This window comes from Euprymna scolopes, chromosome 30 (genome assembly GCF_053919585.1).
Source record: "Euprymna scolopes isolate OS-2025 chromosome 30, ASM5391958v1, whole genome shotgun sequence".
NCBI classification, from domain to species: Eukaryota; Metazoa; Mollusca; class Cephalopoda; order Sepiida; family Sepiolidae; genus Euprymna; species Euprymna scolopes.
In genome coordinates this window covers 63,810,011-63,832,745 of record NC_136511.1, presented here as the reverse complement: position 1 = coordinate 63,832,745, position 22,735 = coordinate 63,810,011, and positions in this window count along the sequence as shown.

The following is a 22,735-nucleotide window of genomic DNA, read 5'->3' as shown; positions in this document are numbered from 1 at the left end:
TGAAAGAAAAAAAGTAAAACTACGTTTTCTTACCAAGAGTATTTAATTATTAGCAAGCTGTTTGGTTGTATTTTGTTTTGTTATTTTGTTGTTCCGCCGCAGTACAACAGTTACAACAAAACTTTGGACAGCAACAAGAAAAATCACCCGAAAGGAACAAACCCAGGTACAAAAACAAATCGTAAAACAAGATATTTTGTAAAAGTATTGGGTGCTAGTGAACTTACTGACCCGCGCTATTTTTAAAATCGCATTTCCAAGTTTAATTAAAGTTTTATGATATGTTTTTTTATTCAATTGTATGGTTAAAGTATAGAATAGGTACAAAACACCCTCCACTCCCCATGTTAAGAATGGCTTTTTAAATAATAACGTTATGATTTCAGCACGGATCAATAAGTGCACTAGTACCAAATATTGTTAAACCAAGCGAACGAGAACAAAGTTCGAAAACTTTTTTCTGCGGAGAGTATAGCAAACTCGCTGTATAAACTGGAGGAGGGGATACCCTTTCCTGCATATTTTAAACAATACGAAACACTTTCGAAAAAAAAGATGTCCATCATGGTCTGATAAAGAAAAAATTATGTTAGTACTACAAAAGTTAGGTCATCACGACAAACACGGAACATTAATGAAATTTTGCTGAATAAATTGGAACAGATGTCGAAGAAACTGTAGAAACTGTACCTGAAATGTTTGGAGAACAGGATAGTTTATTTCATACCCGCTATGAATGTTACAACATAATTAAAGAAGATGAAGATTTCGTGGCAAACCTTGAATATGTAAATGTTCAACGTGAACGGTTTAAACTTAGAAACCTCAAGACATTTTTAAGTGACTAATTGTACGGAGTTTGACATCGAATAAGGATAAACTGATTCGGTCGAAAATCATGCTATACTAGAATAAGATAGAGAAATTACACGACAAAAAGTATCGAAAGAATGCCAGAAATTAATTGATATCAAACGGGATAACATATGTATTGAAGAAAAAATGTTGCCCGAATTAAAACCTGATTACAAATAAATAAATAAAGATTTTATTGCAAAGCATGTGGGAGTTCGAATCATGCTAAAAGTAGATGTTATTTTAGGAACAAGATTTGTTTAAAATGTGCTCAAACAAAGCATAAGTAGCAAAATATGTAGCAAAAATTCAGAAACTTAAAAGAGTAAATGCAGTTTCATCGAAAGTGACGACAAATAACGGGAAAAGAAAATATTTAAATCTGAAAATTCATGGGCGAAATATTACTTTACTGGATAGAATTTCTACAATTGACGACAGTACCTGGCAAAAAAAAAGGTAGGCAAATGGGAATTACGAAATACAGGAAAAACTAGCAATGGTTAATTGAGTAAACAGGCTAAAATTCAAAGGAGAATTTGATGCTAAAATAACACTCGACGGCAAAACGCATAAAACGAAGATTTATGTCATATGAGCGAAAAAAAATGCAAATCTATTCAGCATTATTTTAATAGTTTTATTTAATTTATGGGGGAAACCGATAAACGCGTTTCGTAGGAGATTAAATGCGTCGAGTATTAGAAAGTCAAAACAGGCTGCAAATTTTCTTAAGGATTTAAAAAAAACTAATTTAATAAAGTTTCTTTTCGGACGAACATAGTTGTTTTACGAAGATTGAAGTAAATTTCGAATTAAAAGACAACGTAAAACCCGTATTCAAGCCCAAAGGAAAAGTTTTATTTTCATCGTTGGAAACGATAGACAAAGAATTTAGAAGATTAGAAGAAAATAGAGTTCAGTAGAACCCCAGGATACGGAATTAATCCGTTCCGGGGTTCGGATCGTAAGTTGAAAATGGCCGTATGGCGGGACCTAAACAAAATTTTATACAGTACATATTAAAAATTAGTAACAAAATACAGTACATTATATAATACACATGTTTATCATGAAATAACATTACAAATAACACCGTAAGGCGGGGCAAACACCGTAACTAGGGCCCCGAAAAACATCTTAATTTACATCCTAACCGGAAAAACGTATCCCGAGGGTCACAGTATCAAGGGGTCACCGTATCTCGGGACAACCATATCCCGGGAATCTACTGTAATTAACAAAGTAGACTACTATGAACGGGCATCAGCCACAGTCTACGTGAAAAAGAAAAACAATAAGATAAAGGTTTGCGTGGATTTCTCAATCGGACTGAATCAATGTATAAGGGGCCGCTCATATCCATTTCCCACTACGAAGGAGATATTTTCAAAGTTGAATGGCGGCAACATCTTGTCGAAAATTGATTGTCAGAAGCTTATCAACAAGTCAAGTTTAAAGAAGAATGTTCAAAGTATTTAACCATTAACACACATAGTAAGTTATTAAAACGGTTGCCTGTTTCTGCAAATTATAGATAGGATGCCGTCTGATCTGGAATACACAATGGATTACTTAGATGACATGTGAATAAAGAGTGAAGATTTCGAAGAACATAAAATTTAACAGAATTAACGGATTTAAGGTTGCACTTTAAGTGCGAGTTTTGCATGAAAAAAAATGAAATATTTGGGTGAGATAATCGATTATGAAGGAAAACGACCAAACCCAAAATGAAGGGAAGCCATAAGAATATGTTTATACCGGATAACGTAACTAAACTACAAACATTTATTGGATTAGCAAACTAATATATTCCTAATATGCATGCGGCCCTGTCGGTGGGGCATTAGAATACGCCGACTGCCCCCCCCCCTGCAGAGGGTAAAAGTCCTTCAATGGGGGTCCTGGATATGACCTTAAACTATATCCAGTGGTGAGGCCCCAGCTTGTGGGTTTCTTTCCTAGAACTACCCGTCTGTGGAACACAATATCACGAGGCTGCATGCAGCTGACTATAACATGGCGGTTTTTAAGTCTAACATAAACAAGGTCTTGTTGAGTTGTCTTCTTAAATAAATAAACACAACTCCAGTTCCACGATTACCAATAATCATGGTGTTGTCTCCCTGGCCACCTGATGCTCATTAACTCTTTAACCTTGAGTAACTTACAGGCCTTGATAAGTAGTGTCTCCCCCTCGCCCCAGTAAAAAACTGCTGACAATCATAATGTGCCGCATATTGCACCCTATAATTCATTTTACAAACCTACCGTAAACCATTATTGTCGATTTTTGGACCGGAAAAAGCTACTCAAATAGGTTATGAAGATGGAGTGTGATTTCATTAAATTACAACTTCAAAATACAATATATGCACTCTACAAAAATCGCACACGCGGATGGTCTTTCCAGACAAATCCTGGAAAACGGTGATTGCAGCACTGAAACAAGAACAAGACCTGACAGCAGTATTGATTAACACCGTTAGCGAATTACTAGTTACCCTGGAATAAATAATTAAAAAGAAAACAGCTAAAACGGACAAGTCCATAAACAACACGAGTAAACAAGTAAAAAGTAATGAGAAGAAAAAAAAAGTATCACCATTTTCAATGTGTGACGAGATGTTGATGCACAAAGAGTAACAATACCACGGGTCATACGAAAAACAATTTGAAAAAATTTCATTAAGGTCATTTGGTCACTTAGGTCATCCCAAATAAAATTAATAATGCAAAATTTGACGTATTAGCCGAAATGGACTAGGACATTGAGGATTCGGTAAGCCATTGTAAAGGGTGTCAATTAGCAGCCAAATCACTACCAGTAAGAACTCAGCCCTAGGCAAAGAGGAATATCCCTTGGTCACGCATTCATATGGACTATGCAGGACTATTAAATGGGTAATATTACTTAGTGATCGTAGACGGCTACTCTAAATAACCAGAGATTTTCAAATATAAGCACCGAACAAAATACCGTAGTAAGTGACAATGTAATGATGTTCACCAGAAATGAATTTAAAGTTTATTGTGATTCGTTAGCAATCAAGCACATAACAACACCGACGTATAATCCTTGGTCAAATGGACAGGCAAAGAGGTTTGTCAATACATTAAAGCGAGCATTAAAAAGAGTCAATAGGTTCAACACAGAAGAAAAAAAAATTCATATTTTTTTGATGGTTTACAGAATGTCAAATCAGAACATAAAAGGAAATTTATCGCATGTGGAGATCATCTATGAAAGGAAAATACGTTTAATATTCGACAGATTGTTGGAAAATATAAAGAAAAACTATACGAAAATAAATACGAACTATATATTGTACTAACAAAGGGATAACGATGTTTAGTAACCATCGCTGCTGGAAAATGTTTTTGGGAGTATAGTACCGAAACTAGAAGAATCGAGTGAGTTGTCTACATAATTCAAAAGGCAAAGATTGTCTTTAAGAGACATATTAATCAATTGAGAAACCGTTAAAAACGACGAAGAAATACCAATGCAGGTATTGTATAACTCCTTTCAAATAAAACCACCCACGAACGTTTGAATGTTAATAGAAGCAACAATGAAACAAAGAAATGACGGATTTTTCTAAATATGAAAATACACGAATATATATGCCATAAATATCATAAGAATAATGCAACTACCTTTTGGAGTTTTTTTGGATTTAAGTAATCATGCCAAACTTTTTATTTTTAAACTTCTTATATTTCTGACGAGTCAGGGCCGAAAGTATTAAAAAGTTGACATAATAATTATGATTGTTTCTGCTCCATGATACAGATACTGTCAAGAATGGGACATTTATACATGCTTTAATAAATAAATGGTATCTCAGAATTTGGTATATAGATGTTTTTGTCATTCATTTGTATCTGCTCTGTAGTATATATATATATATATATATATATATATATATATATATATATATATATATATATATATATAGGGTGACTAAAAAAACAAAAGCTAAATAGAGGCCATCTAGAACATATGCTGTAGAACGGAAAAAGGTCAAAGACCCTAGTGTTTTGATGTGACGTTTTGAATATAATAAACTAGTTATGGCCACAGTTTCATTTAATTCAGACAAAACACTAAAAAATGGGGCCTAATTATAGTTGATGCCCGTTTTTTTAGTCACGCTGTATATATATATATATATATATATATATATATATATATATATATATATATATATACAGTGGGGAAAATAAGTGTTGGACACATCCCATTATTCTTTATTTAACACATTTCTAATGCAGCGAATAACGCGAAAATTTAACAAGAAATAGTTACTCATTTAACAATGACAAATAACTTTAGAAATTGGAATATTTTAATGCATAACAAAAATTATATAACAAAAACGAAAATAGCCTGGAAAAAAAGTGTTGGACACATTGTTTTAAATTATATCTTATTATTATTTTTTATAAATAATGCTGGAAAGAAAGAAGGAAAGAAAAAGTCAAGGGAAGTAATTCACTTCCGGAAGGTACAAGCGGAAGTTAAAGAGTTCTCTTTTCTTTCAGCACAACCATACTCTACGTCGTTGGAAAGTATTGGAACACGTTAGTCACCAGTAAGCCATCACGCGTGAAGGTTCTAAGGATGAGTAAACGTAAAGAATTCTCTCAAGTCGTCCGTGATAAGATTATTGCCGAGCACAAGAATGGAATTGGTTATCGGCGTATATCTGCTCAATTCAAAATCCCTGTAAGCACCATAGGAAACCTTATTAGGAAATGGAAGGTGCATGACTCAACCGTGAACCGTCCGCGCATCGGAGCTCCTCGCAAGATGTCGGATCGAGCAGTGAGGAAGATTGTACGAAAAGTTCAGCAGCAACCGAGAACAACACGAGGCGAACTTCAGAAAGATTTGGAAAAAGGAGGGATAGTAGTAACGAAACCAACGATTAGTAATGTACTCCGACGCAACGGTCTTAAATCGCGTACACCTCGAAAGACACCATTACAAAAAAAATGTCATGTTAATGCTCGTCTGGAGTTTGCAAGAGACCGCTTATTGAAAACAGATGATTACTGGAAGAATGTGATCTGGTCTGATGAGACGAAAATTGAACTTTTCAACATTAACTCTGTACGTCGTGTATGGAGAAGAGATGGCACAGCGCACGATTCCAGGAACACCCTCCCCACTGTAAAGTTTGGTGGTGGAAATTTCATGCTCTGGGGATGCTTCTCTTCAAATGGTACTGGGCCACTTCATATTATAGATGGAAAGATGAATGCAGCCAAATATCGGGAAATTCTTGAAAATGATCTCTTGCCTGCTTCCAATGCGTTAGGTATGCGACAGGGATGGATCTTTCAACAAGATAATGATCCCAAACATACTGCTAAAATAACCTCCGATTGGTTCGTACAGAACAAAATAGATGTTCTTAAGTGGTCCAGTCAGTCCCCAGACTTAAATCCTATAGAAAATCTATGGAGAGAGCTCAAAATCATGGTCCACCAGCGAAATCCACGTAATATTCAGGATTTGAAGAAAGTATGTGTTGAAGAGTGGGCCAAAATCTCGCCTGAACGTTGTCACAAATTAGTTTCGTCGTATAGAAAACGCCTCGAAGCTGTAATAGCCAATAAGGGGTTTTCAACTAAATATTAGATGAAATTGTGTTAGTGTGTCCAACACTTTTTTTCCAGGCTATTCTCGTTTTTATTATATAATTTTTGTTATGCATTAAAATGTTACAATTTCTAAGGTTATTTGTAATTGTTAAATGAGTAACTATTTCTTGTTAAATTGTCGCGTCATTCGCTGTATAAAAATGTGTTAAATAAAGAATAATGGGATGTGTCCAACACTTATTTTCCCCACTGTATATAAGAGGCACTCTGTCTGTCTGTCTGTATCCATATTTTCAAAATCTGTTCCGAGACTAAAAATTGCAAAGCTGCGCTAGGGGCCCTCGAATGATTGTTTTTTTTTTATGGACCGTTCTTTTATGGGTCTTTAACCGGTTAAAAATGTTTTTGTGGGGTAAAAAAGGGGTCAAAATTGACGAAATTGTTATACATTTTGTACATTCATAAATTTATTTTTAATTAAAATTTTTTAATCATATGTGTATCACGTTAGTACAATATTAACGACAGCAGATTTGACTGCTAGTTTTGCTTCCGGTTTCGATTCTAGCTGATGGCACTCAAATGCTTGTTTTTTTATTTTTGAAATCACGACTTTATAATAATATATATACGAAATGTGGATAAAATATAATATCATATTTAAGCGTTTTTTTTACGACCGGAATATCATGGCGACCCTTCCGCTAGTATATATATATATATATATATATATATATATATATATATATCTCGTATGTATGCATAATGTAACTGTGTAACTCAAGATTGTGACGTTACTATTTTAAAATCTTCTAAATGCCTTATTGCCACTGTGCCATCTCTGGTTAGCAGTCGAGTTGCTTATCACTGTGCCTATAACTTCTCCATTGTCCCATAAAAGTATTTTATATAGCACAGATTTTTGAAATGGAGGTTTATCACGAGAAAAATAATATATACATTGTACAATTCTGTAGAAATGAAACATAGAGTTCAAAATAGACTTCGTAGCCTCGTAGGAGATGTCCCTTTCTCTTCCTTACAACCTTTATCTCACAGAAGAGATGTTGCGAGTTTGTCTCTGATGTATCGTTATTTTCATGGAAAGTGTTCGAATGAGCTTCAATCTATGGTCCCCCCTCGCCAAACTTTCACAAGAAACACTCGTCTAGCTGTAAACACTATCAATAATTCCCCCCACTCTTTATCTGTGCCTAAACCTAAACATAGATTCCATGAACAAAGCTTTTTTTATTAGAACTGCACGCCTGTGGAATTGTCTTCAGTTTTCCTGCTTTCCGGCTGACTACAATATGGTTGTCTTCAAGTCTAACGTAAATAAGTTCTTGATGAGCCGTTCCATATAAGTTATCAACTTTACCAAATTTTCATTACTAATGATTACTATAATGTCCAATTTCTACTGTACACTCTTTAACCCTTATCCTTGAGTGGCCTCTTGGCCTCGATAATGTGGTGATGCCTATGTAAAAAAAAAAGAAAAAAAAAGTAACTATTATGTACGAGGAGCGCTACGAAATTAATGCCTACAATTTTTATTCCTCCCTTCCTAAACTTACCGTGTTAAAGAGGGAGTGAGACGCCATCTTGAATTTTTTAATACATCGGTAAACACTGTATTTTTTTTCGAGCTGAATAAACATGTTACATTGAATAAAAACACGAAAAATATATCCAGTTAGGTAGAAAAGCAACTTATCGTGCCTTTGATAACATTTATTTGTTCTATATTTGTTTTTTGACAACTTTTTCGAATCAATGTGTACAGTAATACAACCCCCCCACCAAAAAAAAACAACAACAAAAAACAGACAATGTTTTTTACTTACTAAAAGTTGTTGCAAATTTTGCGGTGACGTACACAAAAGATGACATTTATTAAAGAGGATTTTTATGTCAAAAACACATAAAATTATACATTTTTATTGTACACAGGAAATTTATGGACACCTTGTATACCCTTTCCCTCTCTCACACACGCATATAACATATTAATTTATAATATATGTATCTATACAGGAAATGGTAAATTATATATGTGTATATGTTTTTGTTAGAAAATGTGTCTATTTATATACATATGTATATATTTTCTTTAAAGATAACACATTAATAGGAATAGACTCACAGGTATTTATTAATTTTCGGAAGGTTTTTCTTTTATTTGTCACAAGTTAACATACACCACTAGCAAAACTGTAAACACAACCGATAGCGTTACTCGAAAAAAATTCATATAATTACTAAAATTTGAAAAAAAAAACAAAACTTGTATGCTTAGAAAAATTAGCTGTCTTGCCAGTGACACCAGCTCTTAATGAATCTCCCCCTCCCAATCTCTTTCTCTCTCCACACACACACACACACACACACACACATGCATCTAATTGGATTTTTACCATATCCCTATTCTCCCTTTTCCGGTTTCCTTTAATGTATTAACCTGCAAAATTTATTCTATATTTTTCAAACCTCTTTCCTTTCATGAGACGAATTGCATTTCGAAACTCCATGGAAAAAGTTTTTTCTTGTTTATTTGCACTCCTTGTCGGATAATTAAAATTTGTGTACCTTCCTTATAGAGTTATAAAGGTTTTTTGAAAATTTGAATAAATTTTCAATATCATGATTTATATATATATATATATATATATATATATATATAATTAACAGAGAAAAAGATTTTTTTCTTCTTCCTTACCTCCACTTGAAGCGTTGTGTTAGTTGAACATTGAAAATAATTACGAATATAAATGAATACGTTTTGAAAGCTGAAAACAACGTGTCTGTTTTTTCTTTATATTCTTTCTCTTGGCCGCATGGTAGAATTCTGCGTGCGAGAGCGGCAGTAGTAGCCAGATGGTCTTGGTAACGGCTCGATATTTAAAATAAAATAAAAGCAGTCACCAACAGGAGTGTCGCGCCAGCCGCGCAAAATTGAAAATTCCACCATGCGGTCAAAAAAATTGAAGAATTCAACCATGGCAAGTGCTCGGCTGAGCTCCATTCTATGGTCCCTCCACTCGCCAAACTTTCACAAGAAACACCCGTAAAGCAGAAAACACTATCACTAATTTCCCCCACTCTTTATCTGCGCCTAAACCTAAACGTAGATTCCATGAGCAAAGCTTCTTTCTTAGAACTGCACGCCTATGGAATTGTCTTCCGTTTTTCTGCTTTCCAGCTGACTACAATATGGTTGTCTTCAAGTCTAACGTAAACAAGTTTTTGATGAGCCGTTTCATATAAGTTAACAAATTTACCGAATCTCCATTACTAACGGTTACTATATTGTCCAATTTCTACTGTACACTCTTTAACCCTTATCCTCGAGTGGCCTCTTGGCCTTGATAAGTGGTGATGCCTATGTAAAAAAAAGAAGAAAAAAGAAAAAAACAGACACTTCATTGACAAGGATGTTTAACATTGAAATATATCTGATATCAGCAAATAAATTTGTTTATATATTAAAAAATGCGTTTATTTCAGCTTTCAAAGCGTATTCATTTATATACGTAATTATTTTCAAATATATATATATATATATATATATGTATATATATATATATAAATAATATATGTATATATATCTATATCAAAATAAATAAATACACAAATGATTTTTTAATTCATCGATTTAACAACTATTAGTAGTTTACAACATAAAAAAATAATAATCAACTTAAACGGATATTCTTTTACCCTCGAAAATTATAAAAGAAATCTTATCATTATTTTCCATTAGTCTATTACCGCCATTTTTCTCCAGCAATTTGCTCGTCATGCCATGACACCTTAGACAGTTTCGATGTTAACCAGACTTGGCTTCCTTTCAAGGATCTTGAAGACATTTCCTATTGTCACGGACAGCCGATTAGTCTTAAAGCTTATTAATTTACTGTGTTAGCTGTTACTCTTTCTTCCTTTTATTCAAAATGTCCTCTCTAGATTTTGATAGTTAAGATCCATAAAAAGATTTAAGTTGATGGCCATTAACAAAATCTTTTTTGAAATAACTCCAGTTCTCATACTAAATATTCAATGAAACGCGTATGCAATACAAGACGTAACCCCTCATTTAAAAAAAAAAATATTTTCGACGAATTACTTAATGTCGGCTTTGTTTTAGAGAATCAGAATTGAGAAAGGGCGGGACAAATTGGATGACGAATTGGTGGAATTCTCTCGCAACTCATATGGGAATGACCAGGTCGAAAATGGCGTCGATTGTGTGATGGGCGAGTGCAAAAGAAAAGTGCAAGGATAGAAAAATAATAAAAAAAATCACACACACACATACACACACACACATATATAGTGTGTGCGTGTGTATATACATGTAATGTTACGGGGGAGAGAGGATTTTGTCCTTCGTGCTTATGCTTTCCTTTTCTTCTTCTTCTTCTTCTTCTTCTTTTTAACACATTTCCCCTTTTACGTGTCTATGTCTTTGGTCTATGTATATGATAAAGTCACCATACCTATTTTTTCTTTTATCTCGATCTTCTCTTTGATGATTCGATTCTTCCCGTACCTGGTTGATGCTGTAACAGGAACATCTGACGAAAACATAATGCCGATTTTCTGGCATGGATTACTTTAGTCGTCTATGAGTGAACGAGGTTTGGAGAAAAGCCATCGCTTTGTCAACTCATTTCCTTTTGCGCGTTTTCCTTTTCATCGACGCATTTTCACATCTAACCCCGATACGTCTGCTTCGCCCAAAATCCGAATCCAGACTGCTTGCATGCGAGCTGAAAGATATCTTCCTCTCTTTTTTCCATGCTCTCTTTCTTTTCTACGTTTACTTTAACACGAACCGAATGACAGGTCAAGTGTCACTTTCAACCTCAACTACAGCGATTGACATACGTCTAGACTTAAACTCATGAACTGATTTTGCGCTAAACAACCTGCCAGCAAAATCACAATATCACAATTTCCAACATGCCGATGTAACCCGGGAAGAATTATATATATATATATATATATATATATATATATATATATATATATATATATATATATATATGGGGCTAATGCAGAGAGTGATCCGCGCTATTTTTTTGAATCGGGTTTCCACGTTTAATTAAAGTTTTATGATATGTTTTTTTTATTCAATTGTAAGGTTAAAGTACAGAATAGGTACAAAACACCCTCCCCATGTTAAGAATGGCTTTTTAAATAATAACGTTATTATTTCAGTACAGATCACTTTCTGCATGAGTACCTTATATATATATATATATATATATATATATATATATACGCATGCATATATATATATGCATACACATACATATATGCATACATACATATATATGCATACACATATGGTCCGAAGATGAGGAACTCACCTGCAACATTGAGAAAGAGGGCGAAACGTTCAGAGCGCTGGTAGACACCGGATCGGAAGTTTCAGTCATTAGTTCTTTAGAGTTGCAAAGACTAAGACTCCCCGCCGACCGATTTATGTCGACTAAGGTGAACGCGTTTCTAGCAGATGGGGGTAGATTCAGATTAGATTGGATGCTTGAAGTAAAGATAAAGGTGGAGGAGACCGAGACATCCCACACACTGTATGTAGCACCAAAAATGACCCACGACGTGATACTGGGAGGAGACTGGCTTAGACAGAGGAAAGCCGTATTAAAATTCGACCCTCCAAAGTTAGTCCTTGGGGAGGAAGAGATTATTTTAGGTAGCACTATGCTCGTTCGAGTGGACCTCGTGTCTCGTGAAGATTTAAAGATTCCACCTAGAATGGCGGTGACGAGCTGGGGTGAGATAGAAAGGGCTATAAGGGATAACGAAGCCGTTTATCAGGTGTTACCCCTTCCCCACATAGAAGAGGACGAGGACGTGACAGTGTTACCAGCATTAGTGCAGGAAGGTCAGGCGCAGAATTTTACGGTAGTTGTAGCAAATACAAGTCTAAAGCCGTTTAACATTAAATCAGGAACTAAGTTGGGCAGAGCTTCAGTTTTAACATTAAAAACTAGGGTGAGGTGCGAAGAAATACCTGTAGAGAGTGAAGCAATTAGTGACAAGGTGGAATTAGACTGTCCTGACCAATACCGAGAGAGATTAGGAAGACTATTTAAAGCTAATAAGCGAGTGTTAGCTAAGTCAGATTAGGAATTAGGTAATACGCATACAGTAAAAATGTCGATTGACACAGGAGACCACCAACCAATAAAGATGAGGCCGTACAGAACGCCTATTTGGAAGAGAGAGTTGGTCGAGAAAGCAGTGAAGGAGATGGGAGAGGCTGGTATTATTGAGCCATCTCAATCACCTTGGGGTTTCCCAGTAGTAGTAGTAGAGAAAAAGGACGGGGGAAATAGATTCTGTGTAGATTTTAGAGAACTTAATAACAAAATCTACTGCTTATCCTCTGCCCTTGATAGACGACATTTTAGCGATAATATTCTCAAAAACCCCGGAAGAGCACTTTAAGCATTTACAGGCTGTGTTAGATCGTGTGAAATATCATGGCTTGAAACTAAAAATAGAAAAGTGTCAATTTATGAGAAAAGAGACTAAATATTTAGGATTTATCATAGACCAATCTGGAGTAAGGCCAGATACTGATAAAGTAAAGATTATAAGGGCAATGCCAGAACCGCAAACAGTTAGACAAGTTAGAGTATTTATAGGAACTGTAGGTTATTACAGAAGGTTCATAGCATGGTTCTCTAGAATAGTTATACCACTAATTAATCTAACGAAAAAATACGCTAGGTTCAATTGGACCGAGGCATGTCAGAAAGCATTCGATGCGTTAAAAGCGGAACTGACATCCATTCCTTTATTGATTTATCCTGATTTGAACAAGCATATGGTCCTATATACGGATGCTATTGATACGTGTATAGGAGCTTGCTTGACTCAGCTGTGTGAAGAGGCAGAAGCTGTAATCCCGGGAATAAAGGATGAAATGCCTATCTACTTTCTCTCTCACAAGTTAACAAAGACCCAACAGAAGTGGCTCGTGCTTGAAAAAGAGGCCTATGCCATCGCGTACGCTTTGCAAAAGCTGCATTTTTATTTAGCGGGTGCCACGTTCGTGATAAAAACTGATCATCGTCCATTACAGTACTTGTTCGATGCTGAATGGAAGAATCGAAAGGTGCAACTGTGGGCTATGCAGCTGAGTGGCTACGACTGTAAGATAGAGTACCTGAAAGAGAACACATGTGCAGATTTATTATTTAGAATTCCCGAAGCGGTAGGGGAAGAAGCTGACGCTAGTGATCAGAATCTAGTTAATGATAATAAATATAGAATTTGCGTACTCAACTCTCAGCAATTGCAGAATAGGCCCTCGGAGATGGAAGATGAAATAGAGTCAGAAGAAAATGACTCTCAAGAAGACGATTCCGATAAGATTGCGTGGAAATGTATAGACCTGAAACTACTTAAGTTAGAAGCAAGCAGGGACAAAGAGTATAGCGAACTTAAGAAATCGCTAGTAGAAGGGAAATTACCGCTTTCAAAATCTAGAAAATACCTGTTGGAAGATGATCGGGTGTACTATGTAAATGGGGAAGAAAAGAACCCAATGTTACGCTTGTATGTCCCGGATGGTCACGTGAGGGCCAGTGTAGTGCAGGTAGCACATGACGGGTTAGGTCATGTAGGTATTGATAAGACTTACTCGATTTTAGCGAATAAATACTATTGGCCTAGTATGTATAAACATATCTACTCCTATGTGACGGAATGTGTCACTTGCCAGAAGCGGGCTAGTAAAGGCGCTAAGACACCCCTAATGGAGACTGATATTCCATCATATCTATTTGAGAAGTGGAGCATGGATGTCTCAGGGCCATATAATAGTAGTAACAAGGGAAATAAGTATATAGTCAGCATGGTCGATTGGTTAACTAGCTGGGTAGAGGCATTCCCGGTGCAAAGGAAGGATGCACAGACCATGGCGGAGATACTTATGAATTAAATTTTCCCTAGGTATGGTGTCCCACGTATGTTAGTGACAGACAATGGCAGAGAATTTGTAAATGCCACTATAAGGGAGGTGACGGGATATTTAGGAGTGAAACATATTACCACCTCTCCATACTACCCCCAGAGCAATTCTAAAGTAGAGAGATTCCATAGGTTTTTGGGAGATACGCTGTCGAAGTTAGAGGACGAAGTCGAGAATTGGGACTTGTTTTTGAATCAGGCCTTAGCAAATTTTCACATAACGATACGACTAAATTCTCTCCATATTACCTGATGCACAGTAGAGATGTAGTGTTACCATTAGATAATCTTCTACTACCAAAAAAGGTATACTGGGGAAGAAAATCATAAAAAAATGATTGAACAGCAGCATTCTCTGTTTGGTGAAGTGCATTGAAGGATTAGCTCAGCACAGAAAAAGTGTAACAAAAGAGTCAACGATGGAAGGGTTACGAAAACATATGGAGTTGGCGACCCGGTATACTACAGAGTACAGGTTAGAAAAGGAAAATTAGATCCTAGATGGAAACCGTACTATAGGATAGAAAAACAAACGGGACCGGTAACATATAAAATATGGGATCAACTGACGAATAAAACGAAGAGGGTTCACGCGTCAGATATCTGTGAAGCCAATATTAGGGAGTGGAAAATGCCTAATATACAGACAGACAGACCTGTAAGGAAAGCCACCCTGATGGATCCGGAAGGAGATCGGGAAGATACGGATAGGTGGGATGATGATGAGATAGCAGATGAACTGGAGTTAGAGGTAGAATTTGAGGTAGAGAATACAGACTTGCTAACAGAGATAACAACTACGCCTCCAGATTCGGAAGTTTGGGGATCTGAAGATGATATTCCATTATCGGTACGGAGAGATAGAGAAGCTGGTAAGGAGAATCAGAAGGCAACGTGATGGGACCTAGACTTCTGAGAAGCAGCATAACGAGGGAAAATTAAAAATAGCTGTGAAGAAGATAAAGAAGACGAAGAAAGTCCAATTAATTCTATCGTAAAGTTATTTGGGGAAATGGAATTGAGTGATTGAAATAAAAATGGAACAAATAATAAAAGAGCGTTGCTATGTGTATTTGTAGGATGCGTCGCCTGATAATGATGATGGTAATGCTGGCTGGATGGACAGTAGCGCTGCGCCACACACACACAGCACTATATTTAAGAAGACCAGCGAGGTGAATCTGCAAATGCAGAAAAATCAACCAAAACTTGGGATAAATTCTGATCCAGCGTTATTTGTATCACTAGGAGGACGTTTAGATAAGATGAAAAAAAGACTCCGATATGTTGGAGGATATTTTAGGGATATTGGATTACTGGCAACAGAAGGGACCCATAAACGAGTTAGAAAAACGAGTTAGAAAGAGATCTATACTACCTTTCGTAGGTAAAGTACTACACGCATTATTCGGTACAGTATCAGAAAGTGACACAGAGGCATTAGGAAAGCATATAAGCGGTTTAGAGGCAAATCAACAGAAGATAAAGCACGTCGTAGGGGAAAGTTTATCGATAGTGAATGTTACTAGATACGAACTGGCTATCTCATCCGGTCACCAGCCTAAACGGAAGTTTAACTTTTATGGCTAGAAGAATAAGTACCGTAGAGGCTGTAATTGGGCAAATACTAGAACTGATGATGATGACAAACCAACTCGACTCATCAATTCAGTTATTGACATTGGCAATGGAACATGTTAGGACACAATTTACTTTCATTAGCGCACATGTCACCGAGCATCATACCTCCCAAAGACTTAAAAACAATACTCGGGATGATTCAGTCAGACTTGCCACATGCTTTACGCTTACCAGTAGATCCAAAGAAGAGTCTATGGGAATATTATAAAACCTTAAGTTGTGCTACAATTATGCAAAATGATAAGATTTACGTAGTGGTTGAGTTACCTTTGTTGAGTGGAGGTAGCGACTTCGAGGTGTTTAACGTAATTAATTTACCGATACCGTTTCCTAATAACGTCACTGAGGAGAGAGCAGTGTTGTCGCCTAGCGAAGCACTAGCGTGTAGCATGAATGCACTGAAAGTTTGTGCAGTAAAAAGTCCCATCTATGCAACTAACGGACACAACTTATGCGTCGTTCAATTATTCCAAGGTAATGAGGAGGGAATCGATAAATACTGTGGAGCAGAGGTGTCGGTGGATACACTCCCCCCAAGCTATACATCTATCGGATAGTGTTTGGGCAGTTGCCTCAACTAGTAAGCGAAGGCTGACGAAAGCCTGTAAGGGACGACAACAAGGTGAAATACTTATTCATCCACCTATGACCATTATAGTTTTACCTATGAGTTGTGCAGCGTTTGGCCCAACTATGGAGATCTTGCCCCCCTATAAACTTACAGAGAAGTTTGAGCTCCGGAATGACTTTCTGTCATTAATTAAAATACCGCGTGTAAAGTGGTCGAAAGTATGGACCCCTATCACTAAGGAATTTCCGAAGACAGAAGCTCACGAAATTCCACCTCTTCTGAAACCAGTCGGAAGGACCGCTATAAGCGAGTTAGTAAATGAGTTACGAACAGTGAAGAGTAATAACGAACAAGAAAAATGGCGATGGGAAGAAGTAAGTAAATGGTTATATCCCACAATAATCATCCTGGTCGTGATGATGATAATAGCTTTTCTAGTGTATGGGAAAATGAGAGTAAGCCACATCAATAGCATCCTAAGGGCTAGAAAAGATGCTAATAAAGTAGATGAGGATGAGGGTAACCCTTAATTAGAGCGCTTAAAAGGAAAAGCCCATTCGATGTTTGAAATGAATAGGGATGAGCATGAAGTGGGGAACGCTACCGTGGTTTTTGATAATGCCACCAGTCCTGATCAATCTGGTACAGAACCAAGACTACCAGCAAACCTCGCATCTAATACCCTACCAACGTTGGAGATATATATGTGAAGAAGACTGAAGCCGGGTAATCAAGAAATGGAATGAAATACGGAGAAAAATGAACTATCGAATAAATAATTGCATGCGTTAAATATATATATATATATATATATATATATATATATATATATGTAAAAAAGAATAATAATGAGGGTTCTGGACTCTTATAAAACCATAATGAACTGAAAGCAGATTTAAAAATAAACACGGACTCTGAAAGAAAACTTTTTGCATATGCATGAAAGATAAAAAAAAAATTCTTCTTTTATTAACCAAATAGCTAAATATTATGAATTGTAAAACCACAGATATTCCCTAGTATTAAGGCCAAGTAAGAAGAAGTGGGTTAGAAAAATATTGATCTCAATATTGTTTCTTTTAAGTAGAGGAGGTAATGTAATGAAGTAAGGGTGTGGGTAGGTTGATGTCCCCCCCTCCCGTTAGGAAGAAAGGCAAAACCACTTGGTATCAAGTTGTTTATTTAAGAAACCTGAGAACTCTGCGTGTTAAAGGTTAACAAAAACTGTATTTACTAACTGTTTATTTGAGTTCTATCAGATCTCTGAGGCGAGCCATTGTGTTATTTTTGTAAATGATAATTTAGATTATGGACTGAGAATTGAATTTCTAAACAAAAAAGAAATAATATCCGCGTGATGTTCAGAGGGCGATATAATTGTTTTTATATATATATCAACAAGTCAGATGGACAAAAGAGAGAATGCGCAGGCATTTCTTGGAGAAGAGATGCGCAGAGAGGAACACAGTCAAAGCAGAGTTGGCTCTTGACTTGACACATTTCTTCAGATACCCAGAGACCGACACCCCACAAGGTTACAAGCTGATGCCTTCGACCATATTCTTAGCATAATAACACATCGCTTCCTTCAGGACTCTGAAAGAATTATAAGAACTGTACTGTTTTTTTTGTTAATATATATTTGGTGCAGAATCGTTTTATCCTGTTTTTTTTTCTTTTACTACACAAAAAAATCCACGGCTCTCTTTCGACGACGTTCGTCGTTAAGAGGGTACACAACGAATTGGTCCAGGATATATAACTAGACGATCAACCGCTACTTCGGTCACTTCCCCATACCAGTAACTTTAGACGGCCAAGAATTATCACCGGCAGTGGAAGGGTTCCGAGGTCGACGATCGTCCTCAACCGACTGGTGAAAGAGTGGGGGTGACATATATATATATATATATATATATATATATATATATATATATATATATATATATATATATATATATATAAGATGTGTATTGCCTGAAGAAAGCTTAATATGGATATCTTAAACGGTCCTAATCATCGGGCTTGAATCTAAGGGTACCTGCGCGTGAAATTTTGGTGACAAGAGTTGCGCAATCTCCAACCACACCTCTCCTGAGTCAACATTGTTGAATAGCAGTGGCAAATGGAGGTGCAAAACGACTGGAAACAAATGCCGAGATAAGCGGAAAGCACATACAGCGGCTAGAATTCTCAAATAGTCACTTATCTGGTAGTAGACAGGCTCATCCTTGCTTAACTTCGGTGATCTGACGAGAACCGCTGTGTCCACGTGATTATGCCGTATGAGAAAGTATATATGGATTATTTAAATAGTAACTTTTGGATATAATAAGTAGCTTCGAAATGCTTGGCATAGAAGCTTTCATAATCCATATAGACTGTATCCTTTGTTGCAAATTGATGGATAAATCCATATACATCAGTATATATGTTTCTTTTCGTTTACACAGAGAGAAAGAGCGAGAGAGAGAGAGAGAGAGAGAGAGAGAGAGAGAGAGGGGGGTATATATAGAGATCCATGAACAAACGGATCACATCACCTGGATGGGGCTAGACCAGTGTCCTTTAGTAAAATACCCGACTCAGGATGGATACACTTCATTCACCGAACAGAATCGTTTTGCACCACTTTTAATTATCCACTCAAAGAGAATAAAATGAAATCTATATAGCCACTGCATCTTATGTCTAGAATCCTTATTACAATTTTAGAAAAATATTTAACTTTAAGGCGTATTCTTACAGGTTTTTTTTTTATAGAAGAAATTAAAATTCTAGGACTCTTGCTTCATTTGTATGTAATTTCATGAACATTTGAAATATTTGAATTTTCAAATAGGAGATTTTGTCTATATTATCATGCCTTCCAAACTGCCAATGTAACTGAAATTTAATAAGTATTTATTAATGTGTGTCTAATTCTTAGTGTTCAATTTGTCCCTTTCAATAAAATTAAATTAGATATAGTTCACTTTAATTTCTTTACGCCTTGCATCTGTATTCTTAAAACCCATAATGATCAGATTCTTATTAACTTTATATGAGTGATATCGGGGAAACCAATGCCAACAATAGAATATTTCGATTCATATGATATGATTATGATGATATTGACTTTTCTCTTTTGAAAACAAACAGCCAGCCAAAAACAAATTGTTCATAGTGGAAATGATTGCCTGATATTTTTTAAAGGATTCAATTAGATTCGAACCCGAATTCTAAAAGATTAATAAGATTAAAAAAGTTTTACTATACTTTACCCTTTATAAAAATGATATTAAAAAAAATACAAAAACAAACAAACAAACAAACAAAATACAAAAATAACAAACAAACAAAATACAAAAAAAACAAAAACAAACAAAAAACAAAACAGAAAAGAAAATATACTTAACTGTGATAAGAAATGGATTCTGCGACACAATATGGCGTCGTAAGTGCAGCGCAGAAACGACGGGAAAAATTGAGTTTATCCAGTGTCTCTTATTTAATTGGCGTCAATGGCGGCTTAGAAATGGCCGAAACGGGGTTCGAATTTCTGACTAATGTTGACATAAATTGATAGAAGCAGCTGCAATCAAATCTCAGTAGAGAGTCTCGTGTCATTGAAAATGATCGCTAACTGACCAAACGGGGAAGGGCGAGAGAGGCATATGTAAAGATTAAGAAAAAAAATGGACGTAGTTAAGAATCCGTGTTTGAAGGGGGGGGGGACATTTTTAATGTCTGAGATAAAATGATGAGAAAGAAAGAGGAAAAGTTGGTTGCAAATAGTGAATTAAGACAAACCAGTGAGAGGGGGACACGGAAGAGGAGGAGCATGTGACGATGGTCTGCTGTTTTGCACTTTTGATGGTTGATTAAAAATAATGAATGGATTGAAAAATGAAACTCATAATAACTGTTTATTGACAGTAAAACTGAGTATGAACATGTCACCATCAGGGAAGTAATCTTGTGGCAACGTGTTCCAGATATCCAAAGTTCTTGAAAGAAAACGTCTACATTGAGATTCAGATAACCGTGGTAAGAAATGAATTCTGCAAAACAATATGGTGTCGTAAGTACAGCGCAGAAACGGCAGGAAAAATTGAGTTTGTCCTGTCTCTGATTTAATTGGCACCAATAATAATAATAATGATAATGATAAAGATAATAATAATAATGATATGATGATGATGATGATGATAATAATAATAATAATAATAATCAATGGCATCTATATTTCTTTTTATCTGTCAGTCTGTCTGATTCACTTTTTCATGGAAACTACGGGTTTGTATTACATTTGGGAAAAGGTTTTATAAATAATAAACTAGACAAAATACTATTTAAAAAAACACCGAATATATGTCAACCTATGTCACGGTAACATATATTGAGCGAATTTCTAAAGTATTTTGTCTAGTTTATTATTTATAACACCTTTTCCTGAACTTACCGTGTTAAAGAGAGAGTCGGGCGCCATTTTGAATTTTCCAATACATCGGTAAACACTGTATGCTTTTCGAGCTGAATAAACATGTTACATTGAATAAAAACACGAAAAATATATCCAGTTAGGTAGAAAAGTAACTTATCTTGCCTTTGGTAACATTTATTTGTTATATATTTGTTTTTTGACAACTTTTTGAATCTATGTGTGCCGTAATACAAAACCGAAACTACTAAACCGATCTGACTGAAATTTTGAGATAATAACCTGCAGAGAACTAAGTATTATGGTATCCTTTCGCGGCATAGTTAAGGATTTATAGAGATGAATATGAATTAGTTACCACAATACCACATTTACTCTAGAAATTTTCTCGTAAACTACTACACCTATCTACAGGGTGGTCAAAAAGTCAGGTAACATTTTAAAGAAAAACGATATTAGCAATACACGTATATTTAAGTACCATACATTGAAATATAAAATGAAACAAACATGAAATATGTTTATTTTGTTAATTGTCGTCCATTTCTCTCTATCAATCGCTGGAAGCGATTAACCACTGATTGTGTAACACGTGTAATCATGTCAGCTGATATCCGCGCAATCTCCTCTTCAATAAATAACTTTAAAGACGCTATTGTATCAGGCTTCTTGCCATAAACGCTATCCTTTACATAGCCCCAAAGCCAGAAATCAGGAGGGGTAAGATCCGGAGATCTGGCTGGCCATTCAACTGGGCCACGGCGACCAATCCATCGTTGTGGAAAAATTTCATCCAAGAAATAATATTAAACGAATAGAGATTATAATGGATCATATTGTTTTTTCTACCTTTAACATGTTACCTGACTTTTTGACCACCCTGTAGTTGAAATTTTGTATAGACCTTTGTTATGATAAGGTGCAGTGAACCAAGTATTATGGTATCAGTTAGATACAAATTTAAGGATTAATATGGATTAGTATTTAATGCAAAATGGGCACATATTTAATCATATTTAATCATCAATTTAGCAGAAAACAATCATTCTAAATCAACGGGCTGTAATGTTTGCCCGTTTTTAACTGCAGTAAATTAAACAGGTATTCTTAAAACTTACAATTTCCCTTTTTTGTTTTCACATTGCATACTTTATATGATGCGAGGATAGGCGAAAGAAACTATAAGGAGCTGGGGAGATGATTAGTGAGAGGGGAACTTAAAAAATCCGAATAGAGGCGCCAAAAACTCTAGTAGCAGCAAAAAAAAAAAAAAAAAAAAATCTTTGAAATTAACTTATGCTACGAATATGTATTTTATTAAAAATGATTCGATTCATTTTTAAAGTTGACTTTTTTTTTTCAACGTTCAGATAGTAAAATATATATCGCCAGGCAAGAAAGAGTTTTTTTTTTTTCGTAAATAAAATATCTATGACTTGTGTTGCTATATCGACGCTCTGCGTATATAGTGTTGCACTCTATATTGTGGATAAACGCCTACATTGAGATTCAGATAACCGTGGTAAGAAATGAATTCTGCAATGCAATATGGAGTCGTAAGTACAGCGAAAAAAAAATCTTTTAGAAGCATTTTGCATTAAAAAAGAAGTTACAATTTT